General features: G+C 36.4%; 3 long non-coding RNA genes across 19 annotated transcripts; all 3 read left to right on the top strand.

Annotated features, from left to right (window-relative positions):
* LOC104732237 lies at positions 990-6,280 on the top strand. 7 transcript variants are annotated; one of them, XR_002034485.1, is made up of 9 exons: positions 990-1,164; positions 1,498-1,712; positions 1,805-1,875; positions 4,535-4,739; positions 4,878-4,976; positions 5,066-5,361; positions 5,474-5,639; positions 5,771-6,114; positions 6,197-6,280. It is a non-coding gene; the product is annotated as an uncharacterized LOC104732237 (long non-coding RNA). The 7 variants fall into 7 exon arrangements; XR_758752.2 differs by having other exon boundaries at positions 990-1,169; positions 1,498-1,702; XR_758754.2 differs by having other exon boundaries at positions 990-1,169; positions 4,893-4,976.
* On the top strand, positions 6,431-8,623 carry LOC104732236. 9 transcript variants are annotated; one of them, XR_002034435.1, is made up of 9 exons: positions 6,431-6,670; positions 6,755-6,883; positions 6,968-7,142; positions 7,238-7,553; positions 7,638-7,748; positions 7,823-7,934; positions 8,050-8,248; positions 8,372-8,494; positions 8,563-8,623. It is a non-coding gene; the product is annotated as an uncharacterized LOC104732236 (long non-coding RNA). The 9 variants fall into 9 exon arrangements; XR_002034437.1 differs by having other exon boundaries at positions 8,372-8,467; positions 8,563-8,622; XR_002034439.1 differs by having other exon boundaries at positions 7,238-7,321; positions 7,519-7,553; positions 8,372-8,617.
* Positions 8,624-9,799, top strand: LOC109127875. Of its 3 annotated transcripts, XR_002034444.1 has the most exons (3): positions 8,624-9,134; positions 9,339-9,448; positions 9,567-9,799. It is a non-coding gene; the product is annotated as an uncharacterized LOC109127875 (long non-coding RNA). The 3 variants fall into 3 exon arrangements; XR_002034442.1 differs by having other exon boundaries at positions 8,624-9,448; XR_002034443.1 differs by having other exon boundaries at positions 8,624-9,482.

The following is an 11,788-nucleotide window of genomic DNA, read 5'->3' as shown; positions in this document are numbered from 1 at the left end:
ATTTTCATTTTCACCCTCCAGTTCATTGCTATGGCCATCACCATTACCATCTTTGTCTTTTGCTAAGCTTTCCTGAATTACGAATTACTCTGATCAGTACTGCGATTTTGATCGGATGAAATCCTCTGAACTAGCCCCCCATCAGAAAACATATCCTTTAGAGTCCTCTGTAGTATTGTTTAGAAGTTCAATATTCTTGAGGGGGGCATCACGGAGTGATTTTAACTGTCCAAAAGCATACTCTACAAATTGACGTCCTGGCACAGCTTCAGAGTCAACAAGATTTTTCAAAACTGATTCGACTGCTTCAGAGTCAACAAAGTTTTTCAGAACTGACTTAATTTCTGAAAAAGCTTTGACAGAATAAACTGACCTCCAGTTGAACTTTCCCACCACCACCAATTCCATCTAGTTCTACTAGGACCTCGTGCAAGTTCCCTTGGATGCAAAAAAAAACCAAATAAGAAATAAGAAATTAGAGACAAAATCCGTAAGTTAGGCCTTCAGTAGACTCATCAGATGTATCACAACTTGCGTTAACTAATCCACATTCCCACAGTTGATTGCTCTAATCAGAACATATCTCCAGATTCTCATTGCCTAGGAAACAAGAAGCATTTTATAGGAAAACCTTCTTTTTTTGTTAGTGTATAAGTTTACAGTTTGATCAAGTCTAAAGTACTACATCGTGTCATAATCCTAGTTTTTGTTTTTGGGTTCTCCAACAGGGTCACGAAGAACTTGCTGATTTCGAAAACTCCAACAACAACACAGACTTTCTTTCCTGTAAACATGATCCAATTATGATGAATTGTGATGGATCAGCTTTTATTTATTTTAGGCCCAAAGTTTACAGTTTGGTTTTTACTTTGTGATGTATAATGGAAACATGGGCCTCGATTTTAATAAAGAAGCCCACGAGAAACTTTTTTTTTTTTTGTTCTCACCACCTGCGAGATCTTCTCTAATAAGGAAAAAAAGAGAAGATGAACAGCTACAATTTTTATTGAAGAAACCGACTGATCGGTATTACTCTCTTCCTACCCAAATCTTTCAATCAATCGTGTTTATCATTGAACCCACCTCCTAGCTAAGCAGAGATTTCCGGAAACAATATAGATTAGGAAAGAAGAGATTTGTATGTGAACAACAAACATTTAATTTGTAAGGTAAGATCCGAATTTTCTTATTGAACTTTCATTCATTTGTCAAAAGATTTTGGGTAATATTCTTTGTTTATATGTGGATACTTTCATGTTCGTACATAATTATTTCAGAGATTTAGTTAAATTTGTTTTCAATTTTTGTTTCAATGCGCGAATATTTATTGTCATAAAAAGAAAAAAAGTTGTTGTTATTTTGTCAAATAGGATTGTAAATAGTTTAATTTTCCTTCATATTTGTATAATAGATTACATCATGTATCTGATTCTTCTTACATATGTTCTTTACAACTCACTTTTATAAAACAATCTCTGATTTCATTCTTTTGTTCAGATGAATGAAAATTAGAACCAAGTATAATGGAAACTTGCGACGAAGAAGATATTTACAGATAAGACTCTGTTACTATATTCACTAAACATTTTTGCCTAACCTCTTCATATATTTAATTACAAATTTTTCTAATGTGTATAGGTAAATCTATACAATGAATCACAAACAAAGCCTCTCTCACGTTGGTGATTGATTTGTGGAAAAAGTTAGTGCCGGTTAGTCGATCAGTTTGTAATTCCAGTAACCTCTATCATCAGATCTATTATAATTTCGTTATGCTTATTTTAAGAAATTGTGTCATATGCAGGTGCGTTCTCTAAGTTGATGAAGTATGGGGGTTCATGAAAGACGTGCAAAGGTCTTGCACTTTGTTAATCGGTTAGTAATTTCAACCTTTATTTTCATAAAGTATAGATAGTTTAGACTTAATAAGTAGGAGTGACTTGAACGGATTAGAACTTTGGTAATATTATTGAATATCGTATGACATAACAAATTTCCCAAAAATTGAAAACGCTGTGTTAATGCTAAATTAAGCATTTGAAAATTATTGTAATCTAAAATTTCGAGACCAGAAATAAGTTGCCAAAGTAATCAGATAAATAGATGAAATCAAGGATAGTTAGCAGCACCTATCTGACATGTAGATTCTTGTCACATTCCTTTTCTCCGTTCTGCCTACACTTGCTTCAATCTTCACATGACCGTTTTGATCATAACTCCCTTCTTATCGTCAAGTACCTTCAAAAAAGTACAGGCCCTGAAACCAAATATTGAAAACAGATAAGTACATCAATCTGAAACACACGCATCCCTTTTATTTAATATAATCGATTATGTAAAATATCTAGTACCCATAATCCATTTTGCTTACCCCGTTGAAATCTATAGATTTTTGAAAACTTCTTTGAAGACTACATTCATTGTCCTCTTCTGCGGTTTCCCATCTTTGTCAACAATAAGGATCTTTAATCCTTTTTTAGAAGTCACTCTAGAGATAGCAACATACAGCTGGGCGTGAGAGAAACATGGTCTGGGTAAATATAGACCAACATTTTCGAGAGACTGTCCCTGACTTTTGTTTATGGTCATGGCAAAAGCAACTGCTAACGGGAGTTGTCTTCTTCTCATCATGAAAGGAAGCTTGGTATCTGACGGTGTTAGCAGTATCCGTGGAATCAACACTTTATCTCCAACTCTATCACCCGTGATAATAATAGCTTCCAAAACAAACTCTGCCATTTGTGTAATCTGTAACCTAGTACCATTCATTAGGCCACCCCTTGCATCAATATTTCTAAGAAGCATAACTGGACATCCTACTTTCAACCTGATTCTATGATTTGGAATTCCAGAAACCTTAATACTGTTTAAGAATTCTGGAGTCATCACAGGATTGGTGGCTGAGCGAGTATCGGATGGATCTATAGAATCTGAACTTAGGTATATTTGTTCTTCACCTACATTCATATCAATGTGATTAGTGAAATTGAGATTACAAATAAGACTAACAAAACGATAAGAAGTGAGAACCTTACTAACCGTCTAGTTGGTCAAGCATATATTCATTGATAATGGACACATCTTCATTGGTTGGACACAAAATAGCTCTCTTCTGGAAGAACTTTGGATCTTTTTCATCCTTCAATTTTGTTGGATCACCATAAACTTCTGTAAACCACATTAAATCTACGTTTATATCATCTTGCTCGCATCTGTGTACTTTTGGTGTTTACAATGGAGAAAGGTTTACTTCAATAGGATCTTCAACATCATTTATTAGAAACTCATCCGGAATATCAATCATAACTTCTCCATCATTAGGCTCTGATATTTTCCCATCACCAACAGCCAGAATCCATTCAGAAAATTGTTTGATATCCCTAGCCGTAGAAGGACTCAAATCAGGAGCGTTTAGACGCATATTTTTTGTCAGCTTTAAAACTCTACAGCTATCCCAAATATAAGATGCATTTAATGACGCCATACATATCTCTGCACGTCTGCCACCCTGAATGACAGGCAAAACCTGTCTGAAATCACCTCCAAATACAATAACTTTACCACCAAAAGGTTTGTTCCCTCCATATTTAATAATATCACTCAAAGATCTATCCAGTGACTCAACGCAATGTTTGCTCATCATTGGAGCTTCATCCCAAATAATTATGAAGTTTGATGACCACAGAGAAATATATTTGTATATATATCAAACTAAATCACTTATATTGTTAGAAATTGTTTTTTTTTTTTGACAGCAACTCATATTGTTAGAACTTAGAAAATACAAAGCTAACACATATTATGATTTTGACAGGAAAAAAAAATGATAAGTAACGATTGTGTTTTATTTTGTTCACACTAAGAGATTAGTTGTCTCTGTTTGTGGTCACTTGTTTCATTCTCCATTGTTTGCTGTGTTTTTTGAGGGAGAGATCGAGAGAAAAATAATATGTGGAAAACCTAAAAGACGAATTGAAGAATTTGTTAAGAGTGGGTTTATTTATAGAGATAAGAGAGGACATCCTAAGTTTTTTATTTCCTTTTCCTGCTCCAGTTTTGTTCAACGCACAACCGAACAAACAAAAAAAAAACTCCAATTTTTGGGATTTTGCACATTTTTTTGTGGTTTCCTTTTTGCTTTTGATTAGTATTGACTGTATAACAAAATTCGGTGGCTCTATTTTTTTTTATAGATCTTTGTTAGTTTTTGATTATATATTCTACTCTTCCCACTCTAATTTGTTAATTAAAAACAAAGACTTTATAATTCTAATCAAGTTAAAAACACTGCTCTGTTTTGATATTCTCAACCTATGTTCATTAAGACGACAAAGAAACGCCTTCTTGCATGCTTGTATCTTTGTTTTTCCCCGTACCAAAATGCTCGAGTTTGAACATTAAGACCATTAAGAGGAGTGAATGAAATTTAAGGCTATCTTTACCATATTTAATGGAATCAAAAGAAACATAGACTGAAATTTAAGGCTATCTTTACCATATTTCGCAAAATGTTTACTTTTCTTGTGGAAAGCAGGATTTGCTGTAAGATAGACAGCGGATAGATTATCACAATACAATTCTGGTGGTTGATACTGAGGAATCCCAAGTTCTTTAAGGATGTTGCAGATCCACGAGATCTCGGCTGCTTCATCTAACATCGCTCTATACTCGGCTTTAGTAGAGCTTCGAGCAACCGAATCCTGTTTCTGAGATGCCCAAGAGATCAAATTAGTACCGAGGTAAGTACAGTATCCCCCTGTTGATCTGCTTGTTTCCGCACAACCACCGTAATCACTATCACTATAGACTCTTAAAGTGCTGCTTGTATTCTTCTTGAAGTTTAATCCCATTTTAATTGTACCTTTTATGTAACGGAGGATCCGTTTGAGAAGGTGGAAGTCAGCAAAAGTTAGGGCATGCATCTTCTGACAAACAAATTTCACCGCAAACTGGATGTCTGGTCTTCTAAGAGTCAAGTACTGCAACTTTTCAGCTAGACTTCGAAAATATGTAGGATTTGGGAACGGTTTCTTGTTCTTAGCTCTCATGTTTTCTAATTGTTCAGGCAAAGGTGTTGCAACGGAAGAGCACTCGCTCATGGCTGCAACAACTAACAAGTCTCCTGCGTACTTCTGCTGAGAAAGGAAGAGACCTGAAGGATGGAAGTGAGCCTGAATTCCAAGAAAATAATGCATTTGGCTCAGATCTTTCATGCGGAACTGGGTGTTGAGAGAGTCTAGAAAGGCTGTCATAGCTGCGGAGCTGTTTCCTGTGATAAGCATGTCGTCCACGTAGAGTAGAAGCACAATGACTGCTCCATCTCGCTTGTAGACGAAGAGTGATGGATCCGGTATGCTACAGGTAAACCCAAACTCCAATAGAAACGTGCTAAATTTATCATACCAAGCTCGCAGAGCTTGTTTTAACCCGTAGAGAGATTTTCTCAGTCGACACACATGATCTGGTTTCTCAGGATCTACAAATTCAGCTGGTTGTTTCATGTACACTATCTCTGTGAGATCACCATGAAGGAAGGCGTGTTCGACATCCATTTGTTTTATATCCCAACCCATTTTGGTGGCCATATCCAAGACTGCTCTGACAGTTGTTGTGCGTACTACAGGACTATATGTCTCCAGGTAACCAATTCCTTCTTCTTGATTGAAACCCTGAGCAACCAATCGAGCCTTGAGTTTCTGTAATGATCCATCTGCATTTCTTTAAGTTCTAAACACCCATTTGCTTCCTAACACATTCATGTATGGTGTAGGAGGTGTCAAGTCCCAAGTGTGTGCTGCTTTACAGTTTCCCATTTCAGTGCCCATCGCTCCATTCCAACCTGGATGTTTAAGAGCTTCAGCTACTGTTTTTGGTTCTGGATGGGATACTTTATGAGACAATAAAGCATATCTTGGATTCGGCTTTTGTATCCCGTCTTTTAATCTTGTTGTCATTCCGTGAGTAGGTTGGACTTGACTGACAGATTCTGCTTTTGATGATGTTGCAGGAACCTGTGGAGACTGAACAGAGGGCATAGAAGAGGCCGAGGATTCACCAGATTCTTGAGTTTGTGTGCTTGACCTTGAAGAAAATTCTGAGGCAAAAGTATCTGAGGTTGGTGAATGTTGTATTTCCTGGATACTTGGGACAGATGTATGATTTTGAACAGATGTAGTAGCTGACGTGTTAGTTTCAGACGCAGTCTCAGGTGTTGGAGATGAAGTTGAAGTATGAATTGGAGTCACTGGAGGAGTATGAGCCACTGATGAGCTGGAGCTGGAAGATTATATAACCCATGAGAGATGGAAGTGTGTAAGGCCCAATTTCTCGTATATATAGGGATTAAAAAACCCTAATCTCTGGAACGCCGGATTGGTGAAGAGAAATCACAAGAAGTTCCATTATGTTTTTTTCTGCTTTTCNTCAGACGCAGTCTCAGGTGTTGGAGATGAAGTTGAAGTATGAATTGGAGTCACTGGAGGAGTATGAGCCACTGATGAGCTGGAGCTGGCAAGGTCTTGCAATGGAGTATCCGTCCTGACAGGAGAAGGAGAACAGCTATTGCCAATAGAAGCAGGATCAAAGCCTGTCGTACACTCAGTTCTAACCTCCTCTCCCTCAGTGGACACAACCTGAGACCTTGTGTTTGGTAATGGTGGAAAGTCCTGCGGTGAGAACAGTGGTTTATTCTTCTCTTGATCATCTCTAGTTGCAACTGATTCTCTTACCTGATTCGTGTTTTGATCTTGTTTAGGATAGCTTTTGTACTAAGCAGTCATGAGAGGGGTGCATCGTTGAGCGTTCCCAATAGACAAAGTAGAGAGGGGAAAGACTGCTTCGTCAAAGATGACATGCCTGCTGATATAAACACGTCCAGTGGAAGGTAAGAGACACCGATATCCTTTATATTTCTCATTATAGCCCAAGAACACACATTTCAAAGAGCGTGGATCAAATTTTGTTGCAGCATAATCACGAAGTGTTGGATAACAGGCACAACCAAACACTCTGAGAGCTGTGTAGTTGGGAGTTCGACCTGTCAAAGCTTCATAAGGACTGAGATTCTTATCCAAGGTCGTGGTTGGTAAGAGATTGATCAGGAAATTTTGCTGTGTAAAATGCTTCAACCCAATATTTTTGAGGTATCCTTCATTCGAACATCATAGATAGACCCAACTCAACGATATGTCTATGCTTTCATTCTGCTAACCCATTTTGTTGTGGTGTGTGTGGACAGGAGATGAGCTGTTGAATCCCACTTTTCTGCAGATGAGCCGTAAACTGCTTACTGACAAACTCGCCACCACCATCACACTGAAAGGTATCAATCTTATTCTGATATTGATTTTCTACAAGCGCTTGAAAACCATAGAATATTTGTAGAAAATCAGACTTGAGCTTGAGAGGGTAGAACCAGCAAAATCTTGTATAGTTGTCAATAAAGAGCACATAGTATTTGAAACCTTGAACTGACATTATTGGTGAAGGACCCCATAGATCACAATGAATTCTTTCCAGGGGTCGAGTAGCTACAAAAGTTGAAGCAGAAAAAGGTATTTTAGCTTTCTTTCCAAGTTGACAAGCTTCACAGATCTTGGTAGTGCTCTTATTATTGATTACTATGGCCTTTATTGCAGATAGCTGCTGGAGAACTTGCGTATGAGGATGCCCCAATCGTTTATGCCAAACATCTTCCGAAGCCATTTGTTGTCTTGACGAGAAGTTGACTTGGAGTGAAGCTCTTCCACGTAAGTTTCCCAGTGTATATAGCCCATTACTGTGTCTGCCCTTTGTTAACAACCCCCTTGTTGCCTTATCATAGATACGCACATCATCACAGTCAAATTGAAAGCCACAAGGATAATCGGTAGTAAGCTTTGACACAGATAACAAACATTTAGCAATACCAGGACAAACAAGAACATCATTAAGAGGTAAGTTACTAGAGGTTGAGGGAAGACTCGCTGAACCGGTATGAGTGATTGGTAGAAAACTTCCATCCCCCATCATTACTGCTTCATTCCCTTCATACGCTTGTGACTGATGCAGGTGATGCGGAGAGTTGGTCACGTGAGAAGTTGCACCAGTATCTGACACCCATTCACTTCCAGTTTGATCAGTAACATCAGTAATCCGAAGAGCAGCTAGAGCTTCAGGGATATTATCAAACTGGTAGCTGTTGTCGAATCAGTGCCAGCACTTAGAGGCATGATGACCTGGTTTACCACAAATTTGGCAAATCACCTTGGTAGGTCCACTCATTTCTTGTGAAATCTGCTGATGAAACCCACGACCTTTTGTTGTAAAGTTGCTTCTGCCAAGATTACCACTGTTCCTTGAGTTACCTCTTCCTCTGTTGTTGTTGTTGTAGTATCCAGAGGAGGTAGGTGCGACAATGTTAAACGCCATATGTGGAGAAGCCTCTGAACCGGAGCTGTTGTAGCTTCCTAGTCGATCAGAGAAACTTGTAAGTCGTGAGACCACATCATCCAAGGTAAGAGATGGTTGAGTGTCCATAGACCCTTCTACTGAAGTCTTGATAGGTTCATATTCTCTACCTAGGCCTTTCAGAGTAGCAAAGATCTTCATCTGTTCATTAACTGGACTACCTATAGAGGCAAGTTGTTCACATATTCTTTTTATCTCCCTAAGGTGATCATCCATTGACTTGTCTAACTTTTCCACTGTCTGAAGTTTGTGTTGCAGTTCAAAAAGTCTAGAAGCTGATACCTTGTTGAAATGCTGAGCCAGAGCTGACCAGAGTTCTTGAGCGGTAGTGGTGTGAACAACATCACGAAGAATATCTTCGGAGAGAGATCCAAGCAACCAGGCTCGAATAACTTGATTTGCTCGATGCCACGACAGGAAGTCAGGATTCGGGACATAACCCACTTGGCCATCGATAGCAGGAACTGGGATAGACGCTAGCGGTTGAGCAAAGGCACCATTGACAAAGCCGAGAAGATTTTGACCAGAGAGAAAAGACTCGAACTGGGATTTCCAGAGGAGATAGTTCTTTTCGGTCAGTTGCACAGTGACGCAATTTGAGATGTGAAGAGCAGGAGGAGAATAAAGTTGAATCATTTGATCCATGGCTCTGATACCATAAAGAAGTCAGCTCAGCGGCTCTTTAGGTAATAAACATTTATCTCTTTTATTTCCTTAAATCATTAAGTTACATCACTTGTCTTTATATAGACTTTACAATATTAGGGTTTTTTCCATGAGAAAGCTCATTCATCACATGAGTCTAGACAATCAAATCTGTTCTTCAATTGTATTGGTACAGTCAATTGTTCTCTTTGCTTTGCTGGCTCTGTTTTCGTTTGTTTGTGCAGGTGGATAAGACCGTTGGAAGCTTGGAGAAGCTTGAATAGTTGTAGTCTTTTCAACTTTGCATTGGGCTGAGGGAGGTTTATTGGGCTTGACGGTAATGAGCTTGTTTGAGGTAGAGCCCATTACCGTTTTGATCACATCAATCTGTGAGACAATCTCTTCGTCTTCTTTCTTCACTCTCGTGTTTGCTCGATCCCACTTCTGACCAGATTCATTTGCGATCTTGACAGAAGGAGCTGGAGCTGTTGAGTTCTTGACTGAGGGAACCGGAGCTGTTGAGTTCTTGCTGATAATTACTATTCATAATTTTACAATGTGCATTATGATATCGCACCAATACTACATTCATCAATAGATAAAATCATTATAAATTTATCACATTCATAAGCATGTATTTACATGACAATACAGAGTACCATCGAAAATGACATGATCGCCAAAAATATATGCGAGATTTTATGGAGAGGAGGACACAAGCACATAATCAGAAAAAAAAATTAAATAATTTTGTTAGTCATCCGATTATTTTGCAAAATATGCAGATTCTATTTTTTATCATATAAACTAGATTAGTACCCGTGCTATAGCACGGATTAAATTTTATTTTATACAACAAATTTAAATATTTTTATTTGATATATTTTTTAGCATTAAACAATATCATCATATAACCTTGATATTTTACATTTAAACCGAATTATAAGTTTATCTTATTTTATCATAAAACTAACTACATTTTAATTGGTGAATAATAATAGAGTATGTAAATAAAATATGCATTTGTTTATGAGGAAAGAAGTACATATAACTTTAAATTGTGATATTACAAATAATAACTTTTAGATATGATATTTATTAAAATGGCAAAATGTAAACCCTATAAATTTTGATTACCAGTGAAGTGACCTTAGTGCAGTGGCAGGAGGTAAGTCCATTTGTAGAAGGCACTATCACACCCGGGATCGAGTCCCGGCTCCTACGAATGTAGGAATTTGACTAATGGGCCGGCCAGTTGTGACCCAATGGTTGAAAAAAAAAAATCTTGATTACCAAGCGAACCCTATAAATCTCGATTATCAAGCGAACCCTATAAATCTCGATCTCGAATCTCGATTATCAAGCAAACCCGCAAAGGTAAATTATACAAATGATACACTTAAATACAACTAAAATGATTGATGTTTTAATTTTATAACCAATTAATGACTCATATATCTATTATATAGCCTAAAAAAAATTATGTACTGACTGGACTCATATATCTATTATAAAAAGTTGTGTAGACTATGTGTAAGTGGTATTTTTAATTTTGAATATTTTTGACCGTCAAAGGGGTCTCTAGAGTTAATCCTATTTAAGTTGGGAGATATTTAAATTTGTTAAATTTCCTTAAACAATATATAGAAGTAAGATATATAGAAGTAGGATATATATTGTTAGGTAAAATCGAAATATTGTTTAGTTTAACAAAAATCACAGTTTTTATGTTTAGGGTTACCGAACTTGGAAGATTTCTCGAGTTAAAATATTTTGTTTCATTTGTGTATATCATCTTTTATTCCTTCAAATGCTATTATTATTTTCGATTAGGTTTAAAGTAGATTCATTGCTATTGCTATTATTAATAATTAATTATGAATAATTGAATAAATAAGCGATATAAGATCTAACAGTAATCAAAGTAGACCCGTAAATATCAAAATATTATCAAATGTTATACTTAAATTATTAATATGTCAATTCTATAACCAACTAATGACCTATATAACTATTATATGGTCTACCAAAAATAAGTCATGTACTTCCCTTTTATTAAAAAGGGGATTCTATGGTTTCAAACTACATTTCCCTGGGGAAAAAAGTTTAAATCAAACTATGAAGTCTCATGACCACAAAGAAATATATATCAACCTTAGGCCTTCAATGTTTTGTAGATTTTGAAAGAGATTTTAGTTTTTATTTTTCAAACATTTATTTTTTTACCAATCAAGATTTTCCTAAAATTTAAGGAAACTATTTCGTTGTAATTTTCCATTTACGATTCTAGATTTTTACGTTAATTTTTTTCTAAAATCAAAAACCAATTTTTGAGATTTTTTATTTAAAAAACAATACCAAAATCTAAAACTAAAATCTAAAATATAAAAACTGAAAACTAAATTCAAAAACTGATTTAGAAAATAACATCCATTCATGGCCTAAATCACTCGTATTGTTAGAACTTAAAAAATACATAGCTACGACATGTTATGATTTTGACAGAAAAAAAATATTTATTTAAGTACGATTACGTTTATGGGTGAATTGGTGTGGTAACCAAAATAAAAAAGGTTTGTAGAAAATAACCAACTAATAAATAAAATTAGGTGAATAACCATTGGTCAGTACAAATTTACCAAAAGGGCAGTGTTGGTGGTGATGGAGTAGTGGTGGCTGGTGGCCGGCGTCCGGC

Source organism: Camelina sativa, chromosome 12 (genome assembly GCF_000633955.1).
Source record: "Camelina sativa cultivar DH55 chromosome 12, Cs, whole genome shotgun sequence".
NCBI lineage: Eukaryota > Viridiplantae > Streptophyta > Magnoliopsida > Brassicales > Brassicaceae > Camelina > Camelina sativa.
This window is presented reverse-complemented; position numbering and strand designations above follow the sequence as displayed.